At 45.4% G+C, this 8,010-nt stretch overlaps 1 long non-coding RNA gene across 1 annotated transcript; it reads left to right on the top strand.

Annotated features, from left to right (window-relative positions):
• The first annotated feature begins 6,955 nt into the window (after window positions 1–6,955).
• On the top strand, window positions 6,956–7,376 carry LOC120442588. The gene is made up of 3 exons (XR_005614787.1): window positions 6,956–7,000; window positions 7,122–7,162; window positions 7,271–7,376. It is a non-coding gene; the product is annotated as an uncharacterized LOC120442588 (long non-coding RNA).
• The last annotated feature ends 634 nt before the right edge of the window (window positions 7,377–8,010 follow it).

The raw sequence follows: 8,010 nt of genomic DNA, 5'->3' as shown, positions 1-8,010 counted from the left end.
CCAGTCATCTCAGAGAGTGGTTGTATTTCGAACCAAGCAATGGGAACAATGTCCTCCTCGTCTGAAGACTGGTCAAGCTCCGTTGTGCTGTTGGGAGTATTCTGACGTGTCCTAGGCTTTCTAGCTCGTTTGGGCTGAGCACGCTCCTCCGTTGGTGCAGCAAGGAATCCGCATGGGAGTAAGAGGTCGCGATGCAGCGTGCGCTTGGGACCCTCGCCGTTCTCTGGTCTAACTGTATAGACTGGGAGGTCTCCAACTTTCTTTACTACCACATGGACTGTGGACTCCCACTTATCAGCGAGCTAGTGCTTTCCTCGAATATGCACGTTTCTGACGAGTACTCTGTCGCCAACACCTAAAGCAGAAGGACTCACTCGCTTATCAAACCGAATCTTATTCCTCTCAGCTACCTTGGCAGCAGTCCTTGTGGCAACTTCGTAGCTCCGCTCAAGACGAGATTTAAGGTCCAGTACGTATTGGGAATGTGACTTGTGTCGCTGTTCTTTCACTGGCAACCCAAATGCGAGGTCGACAGGCAACCTTGGCTGGCGTCCAAACATTAGTTCACATGGTGTAAACCCAGTCACCTCACTCCTGGTACAGTTGTACGTGTGAACCAACGGCTTTACAAAGTCCTTCCAGTGGGATTTTTCTTGACCTCCCAGAGTGCCAAGCATGACTAATAGAGTGCGGTTGAAGCGTTCCACCGGGTTGCCCCTTGGGTGGTATGGTGTTGTTCGCGTTTTACGGATGCCCGCAATCTGACAGAGTTCCTTGATCAACCGCGACTCAAAATCAGGACCTTGGTCACTGTGCAGTTTCTCTGGGAATCCATAATGGATGATGAAATTGTCCAACAACCACTTTGCAACTGTTCGAGCCTTTTGATTTTGTGTCGGTCCAGCTACAGCATACTTGGTGAAGTGATCAGTGATCACGAGGATGTCCTTTGTGTTGCTTCTGTCCGGTTCAACAGACAAAAAGTCCATGCATACTAATTCGAGTGGTCGCGTCGTCGTTATATTCACCAGAGGTGCAACTCTCTCAGGTAGAGCTTTCCTGCACACACACCTGGTACACGTTCTTATTTTCTTCTCAATGTCCGAAGCCATTCTTGGCCAGTAGAATCTGGCTCTGACAAGATCCACGGTGCGTTCCTTTCCCATGTGACCCATGTCATCGTGCAGGCTTCTCAGAACCACGTCTCGAAGTTCTTCAGGCAAGACTAACTGATGTTGTGGGTGTCCCTCTTCTAGGCGTGTTCTATAGAGGATGCCATTTCGGAGCTCAAACTTGTTCAATTCTCTCAACAAGAGAGGCAGATCTGGAAGCTCAGTCCTTAGAGTAGGTGGTGGTTTCACTCCATGCTCAATCTGGGAAATGACATGCTTAATGCACTGATCAGCTCGTTGCTTGTCTCTGAGGTCCTCTTCTGAAAGGTTTGGGATGATGGGTAGTCCTCCAAGCCCGTCCTCATGTCCAAAGCTGTCAGGCACTGCATCTGCAGAAATGGCCAGGCTTTCAACCAGGGAGATACTACCATCACAGTCCATTGCATTGTCGGCGCAATAGATAAGTTGTTTCTCACAAATGGCTTGAACGACCTCTGGATTAACCACTTCAATGTCTCCTGGGTCAGATAGGTGATGTTGAGTGAAACGACGTATCCTGTCCCACTCTTTCTGAGATGGTAGGTCGTCACGCAGATTGCCGTGAGGGCGTCGCGACAATGCGTCAGCATCTCCATTTTGTTTCCCAGGGTGGTACTGGAGCTTAAAAGAGAAGGTGGAGAGTGCAGCCAGCCACCTATAGCTGGTTGCATCGAGCTTGGCAGAAGTAAGTATGTAAGTGAGAGGATTGCTGTCAGTGACCACCGTAAACTGATTGTCATACAAATAGTCACTGAACTTCTCCGTCACAGACCACTTCAATGCCAGGAACTCGAGCTTGTGTGCCGGGTATCGGGATTCACTACGTGACAGCCCTCTGCTAGCGTAGGCAACAACACGCAGCTGCCCCTCCTGCTCCTGATACAAGGCCGCTCCAAGGCCAGTGGAGCTTGCATCCGTGTGCAGGATGTAGGGCAACGTGGGATCTGCAAAGGCTAGAACTGGGGATGTTGTCAGTTTGTCTATAATCATTTCAAAGGCCTGCTGGCAGGCAGATGTCCAACGGTCCAGAAATGGTTCTTTTGGGTGGTAGTACTGGCCACTCTTGTCTTTTGACTTGGAATGCTTCTGAACAGGTGGGTACCCCGATGTCAGATCATTCAGAGGCTTTACTATGTTTGAATAGCCTCTGATGAACTTCCTATAGTACCCGCAGATTCCCAGGAAGGCTCTCAGCTCTTTTAGGCGTTGAGGAACTGGCCAGGTCTTTAACGCTGCTATCTTCTCTGGGTCTGTTTCCACTCCCCGCTCCGACACCACATGTCCCAGATAACGAACTGAAGACTGGAAGAACTTGCATTTTTCTGGAGACAGCTTCAGCCCGTACTCCTTCAACCGGTTGAGAACCTTGATGAGTCTGGCTTCGTGTTCCTCTAAAGTCTTCGAAAAGACTATGAGGTCATCCAGAAAAACTACAACCTCCTTCAGGTTCATGTCGCCCATGCACCTTTCCATCAGCCTCTGGAAGGTACTTGGGGCGTTCGCCACTCCTTGAGGCATGCGATTAAACTCCCAGAAACCAAGCGGGCAGACAAAGGCAGTCTTGGGCTTATCAGCTTCATCAACCTCAATCTGGTAATAACCAGACTTGAGGTCGAGAACACTGAACCACCTGGAACCAGAGAGTGCTGCAAAAGTGTCGTTCATCCTTGGGAGTGCGTACGCGTCCTTCACTGTCTGCAGGTTCAACTTCCTGTAATCAATACAGAGGCGAACTTGACCATTTTTCTTCCTGACAACAACAATGGGAGATGAAAATGGAGACTCGCTCTCACAAATCACTCCAACATCAAGAAGCTCTTGAAGATGTTTTCTGACGGCTTCCACATCGTTTGGGTGGATTGGCCGGGCCCTGTGCTTGAATGGTGTTTGGTCAGACAGCTTGATGTGATGCTTTACTTTATCTGTCCTCCCAAAGTCAATATCATTGATGGCAAAGACTTCAGGCATGCCATTCAGCTTTTCCACAATTCTGTCTCTCCACTCCGGGGAAATTTGAGATTCCCCAAAGTCAAAGACCAGCTTAGGTTGATCAGGGGACTTGGATCCAGGTAGCTTGGTTGGCTCCTGACCCTCCGTCGCACTCTGTTTGTGCAGTAGAATAGCCTGGATTGCATTGAGCTCAGCAATCACGCTCTTGGCCGGAATAGTGATGTCGTGCTCAGACGCATTAGAAATCACAACTGGTAACCTGCATGTGGATCTGGTTGGTATGTTGAGGAGGCAGGTCTTTACTAGAAGTCCTCCAGGCAGAGATGATGTAGGGTACTCCACGATGGCACACTTGTCCGACTGAAATCCCTTGACTGCTACGGTTCCCTCTAAAACAACAGTTTCTCCAGCCGGAACAACCTTCTTTTCTTTCCCATGCATCCTCACCACTCCAATGTTACTGTCGTGACATTGTTCATGTCGCAGCTGTAATACTTTCAGCACAGTCTTGTAGCCATCTGCTGAAGTGTGGTGGATCACTGGACCTTTCTCTTTGTGCATGTTATATGCCACATCAAGGGTGTTAGTACCAATCAGTACATGAAAGCCAGATGTTACACTGTCTGGGACCACTAAGGCCAGGGTTGGGACATCACACTCCTTCCCCAGGAATTGTTTCGGGAAGGTGATGGTGATTTTAATGTAGCCCAAATAAGGTACGGGTAACCCATTGGCACCTTCAACTTCCAATAGATCATACAGTGGCTCTATCTGTGTTACAAACAGATGTTGATCAAAGAAGGACTTGGTAACCGTAGTCACTTGTGAACCTGTGTCCATCAGACAGTTAAACTGTTTATCTTGGATCATCACTTGGCATGTACTCTTTGTACCTATCAGTTTTGGGGAAACCTTCGAAAGGTGTTTCCTGACATTACACTGGTTCAAAGCAGCACTTAATTTAGGTGTAGCGTCTTTATTAACAGGGCGCTGGTGAGCTGCTTCAGCCTCAGTTTGCCCTACAACTGAGGCTACATCTAAAAATTTTCATTGGGAGTTAGATAGTCTGTTGCATCCCAAAGATACTGCTTTTCTCTTAGCTGACTTCTTTTTTCATCAACGAGAGTGGGGTTTGGTTCGTTAGTGCAAGTTGAGGAAATATGGCCATCCTGACCACACTTGAAACAATACCAGACCTTTGGCCTTGCGTTCTGTTTTGGGTTGGATGGCTTCCAGCTTGGTGCTCTAGGGTTAAGTTTAGGTGGTACTGGTCGGCTGGATGTGTGCTCAGCGCTCCCCTTGGGTTTTGAGGTCTTTTGGGGTTTCTTCGACATCAATGCGGTAAGCTGGCTCTGAAGAGATGCGACCTGCTGTTTGAGTTCCGCCAATGTGTTGGACTCGGGTGGGATCACTACTCGCTGGCTACAGGCACATGTGCTTTGCGAGCTAGTAACGGCCCGCTGTCGATTTGAGCCGAGGTGCTTCTTCATGCGTGTGACTTTGGCTGCATGTCTGTCCTCTTCGGTACGGATCTGTAACAGGAGCTCTGCAAATGCTGGAGGGTGACTTTTCTTTTCTTCTAGGTTGAGGTCAGAGAGCAAGATGTTGTCCCAACAACCGCGGCAGAATTGCTTGAGAATATATTTGTCTGCTTCTTCAGCAGCAATCCCTCCCCTCTTAACAGCAAGGTTTAGAACAGCCTGGAGGCGGCAGAGGTAAGACGAAGCCTTTTCACCAGGATCCTGAAGAGTGTTCATAAACTGGGCGAAAAGTTCTTCGCCATCTTCAACAGTTCCAAAGGCTGCATCCAGCAGTTGAAGGTAAGTTTCAGGGGTAGCTTCAGGACTTAGCCTTTTGACAATATCTGCTGCAGGGGAGAGCAAGCTCTCAACCATTTTCCGAGACTTCTGAAGATTGGACAGAGTGGAATCTTTCCTGAGAAGCTCAGCATGTGATCGCCATGTGTCGTAGTCGGTCTCATTACTGGGTCTTGGGGTTTTACCTGAAAATGGGTGAAGCTTGATGGGAAAATGTGGATATGTGTTACAGTCACTTTTCCTTACAATGTGTTCAACGATGACCTTTTGAACTTCAGGTGGATGCAGGTCACTCTCCCTGATGGGTAGATTTTGCCTCAGGATGGTGGGTGGCTTTGGTTCGGGGCAATCTTGACCGGAATCCATCAAGGAGGGACTTCTGAACATCCGGTGATCTGAGGTTTCAACTGTTTCAAGAGATGTGTTGAACGGTTTGGCTACAGATGCCTCATCAATGCTGTCTGTTCCAATTGCCTCACTGATCTCTGACATCATGTCTCTCAGCACTTCTTCGTAGTCTTTCCCACTTACTTTTGCCAATTTCTTTATCTCATTGAGGTAGGTTTTGGTAACATTGCAGCCAACCTTTGTAGTGTAAATGCTAGCCAATGCTTGAACGAGATACCTGACACTTGGGTTCTCTTTGAGTTCATGTGTGTAAGGCAAAAGAGGAGATAAGGCTTCAATGGCGGCACCATCTTGATACTCAATAATCAGGTTTTTATAAAACTCTGATTCAGCATCAGTTACTGAAACAAGCCTAAAAGAACCATATTTCTTCAGAAAGTCTATAATCTCCTCATCTTCTGGCGATCCAAGCAACCCACTCACAATCACTGCATTTGGGACTTTGATACCTGAGTTAGCTATGAACTCCATCTTTGGCAACGACTCTAAAACATTTAAACAACTTTTTTTCATACAATTCCCCAAACTTAAGATATGTTTCACTGCTGACACTTAACTAGGCTCCTGGCTGGCTCGCCACTTTTGTAACAGGTATTACTATTAAATAATATGAGATAGGTATTAAATTATTGTCTCGACAACTTTGGACCAGTATCAGAAAGTTCTAGGTAAGACTATGGAGCCTTGAAAGGATCAGCAGAGAAGGAACCACACAATGATAGATAAGATATGGTTTAAATAGAAACTGTATTGAAAAGTTGTAAAGTGTACAAACCCTGCCTGTCTAAAGCCGGCTTCCTACAGTGCACAAACGCACATTACAGAACTCGAAAATAAAATCAAAACCAAATATCCTCTTTGAGGAAATTCTCCAAAGAGTTTCAATTAAAGAGCTTCCGCTCCTGTTGCTCAGTCCACTTCTCTTTGAAAAGAGAAATTAGAGTTCCTTGTGTGTGTGTGTGTTTCTGTCCACTGGTTCTAACACTACCCGGGTAGATTTTTTAAAGTGTCAGTCTTATCTGTGTCAAGGGATGTAGTGATAGTCCTGAGGTTCGCTGAAGATGGATCCCACGGCTGGCCACACCGTACTCTGGTCCGTCTACAGTCACTCTCTTGGGATTGGCTCGCCACTGAACCCACAGGGTTCAGATCTCAATTGATCCGGTCCTGGTCAAAAACCAATCGGAGCTCGTGGTGAGATAGCTCGCCCGGCTGACGCAGCTTCCCACGGCCGTATTTCACATATTTCAGATCCAGGATCTTTCAGCTAATTTGGCGGTTGCCTCGTGAGTAATGGCTTTCACAACAGGAAATGTTGACTAACTGAAAGTCATCTCAAGGCATACTCGCCTCCTAGTGGCGGGGAGGGAAAATTACACCTCCAACCTTATGCAGCAGCACAACCCACAAATCTGATGTGGGTTACACTACAGTTACTAAGAGTCCCACATTTAGCACAAATGCATTTAGCACAACAACAGGTGGGTGTTTAGCCATATGCTGTTTGTGAACCTTTTTCGCCTGAATCAAAGAAATATTAATATTTAGTTTTTGGTTTCACAGGTTTTCAAAAAGAGCCTGAAGACTGGATCCCACTTATTTGTGGTATGTCAGTATCATGTGTCATTTTAATGGCATTTATCATTTTTTGCTTCAAATCAAGATTACATTCAGGTAGCCTATGCAGCTGCGCCTTACTTCCACTTCCTGTGTATTTTATTGTTTTGTTTTAATGGTTTGCTTGAAAAATTCCTCCCATGATTCTGAATATACTTCTGCTTCTGTCTCACCAAAGCATTTCCTGTTCAAATTTGTTGCTGTGGCTTGAATAGCAGGGTAAGTATCTGTGCTGACATTGAGGTGTAACCTAAAACTCTCATGCAGAAATGAAGTGTGTGCGTGTTGCTTTGTCTGGGTAATGAAATTTATTGCTTTTTACTGCAGGTGGAAAAGGAGTCTTCAGTGGTTTATTCATCAATTATCATCAGGACACCCGGCAAAAGAATTAATCACATGGCCTGTAGTGATTGTGTTTATTGTGAAATAAAAGTATAGAGAAATAAAATCCAGGATAAGTGCGGTCACTTTTATTTATATAGCACATTTTAAAACAATATGGATTGGTCCAAAATACTTTTCAGTTGACTGTTAAATAGGTAAGGTCATTAAAGGGCACTGTTTAGAATTATACTTTCCATCCTTGCTGTCATTTGATTTAGTAACTGATTCCTCAAATTACTTAAATTGTAACTTCACCCACATGTTGCGCAAGGGAAAATCTGAAACCATGAGTCTTTTTTTCCAACAAAGGAATGATTTCTAATCGAATCTTTAACTGAACTTTTCCCTAATTTTTCTGCTTGATCTCAGGAACATACATGGATCGAGATAATTTAATGAGAGGCTTTGAGTGCGATACAGATATTATGTAACAACATTTTTTGTTGTTGTTGCTCAGTACAGAGGTGAGGTCCATTCATGAACTGCATGAAAGCACAGTTTCTGGTTACCTTGCAGATCAAGTTAAGATAAAACAAATGTAGGTAAAGAAGTAAAGTTGACCTCAAAATGCTACGGCAATTAAATGCTGCTTTGAAAAAGAGGAACATTATTAGGTACATCGGTCCCATCAATTAAAACAAATTTACAAATGATTTCTATTTGTTTTGTTAAAAGAAAAATAC

This window comes from Oreochromis aureus, linkage group 11 (genome assembly GCF_013358895.1).
Source record: "Oreochromis aureus strain Israel breed Guangdong linkage group 11, ZZ_aureus, whole genome shotgun sequence".
Taxonomy (NCBI): Eukaryota; Metazoa; Chordata; class Actinopteri; order Cichliformes; family Cichlidae; genus Oreochromis; species Oreochromis aureus.
This window is presented reverse-complemented; position numbering and strand designations above follow the sequence as displayed.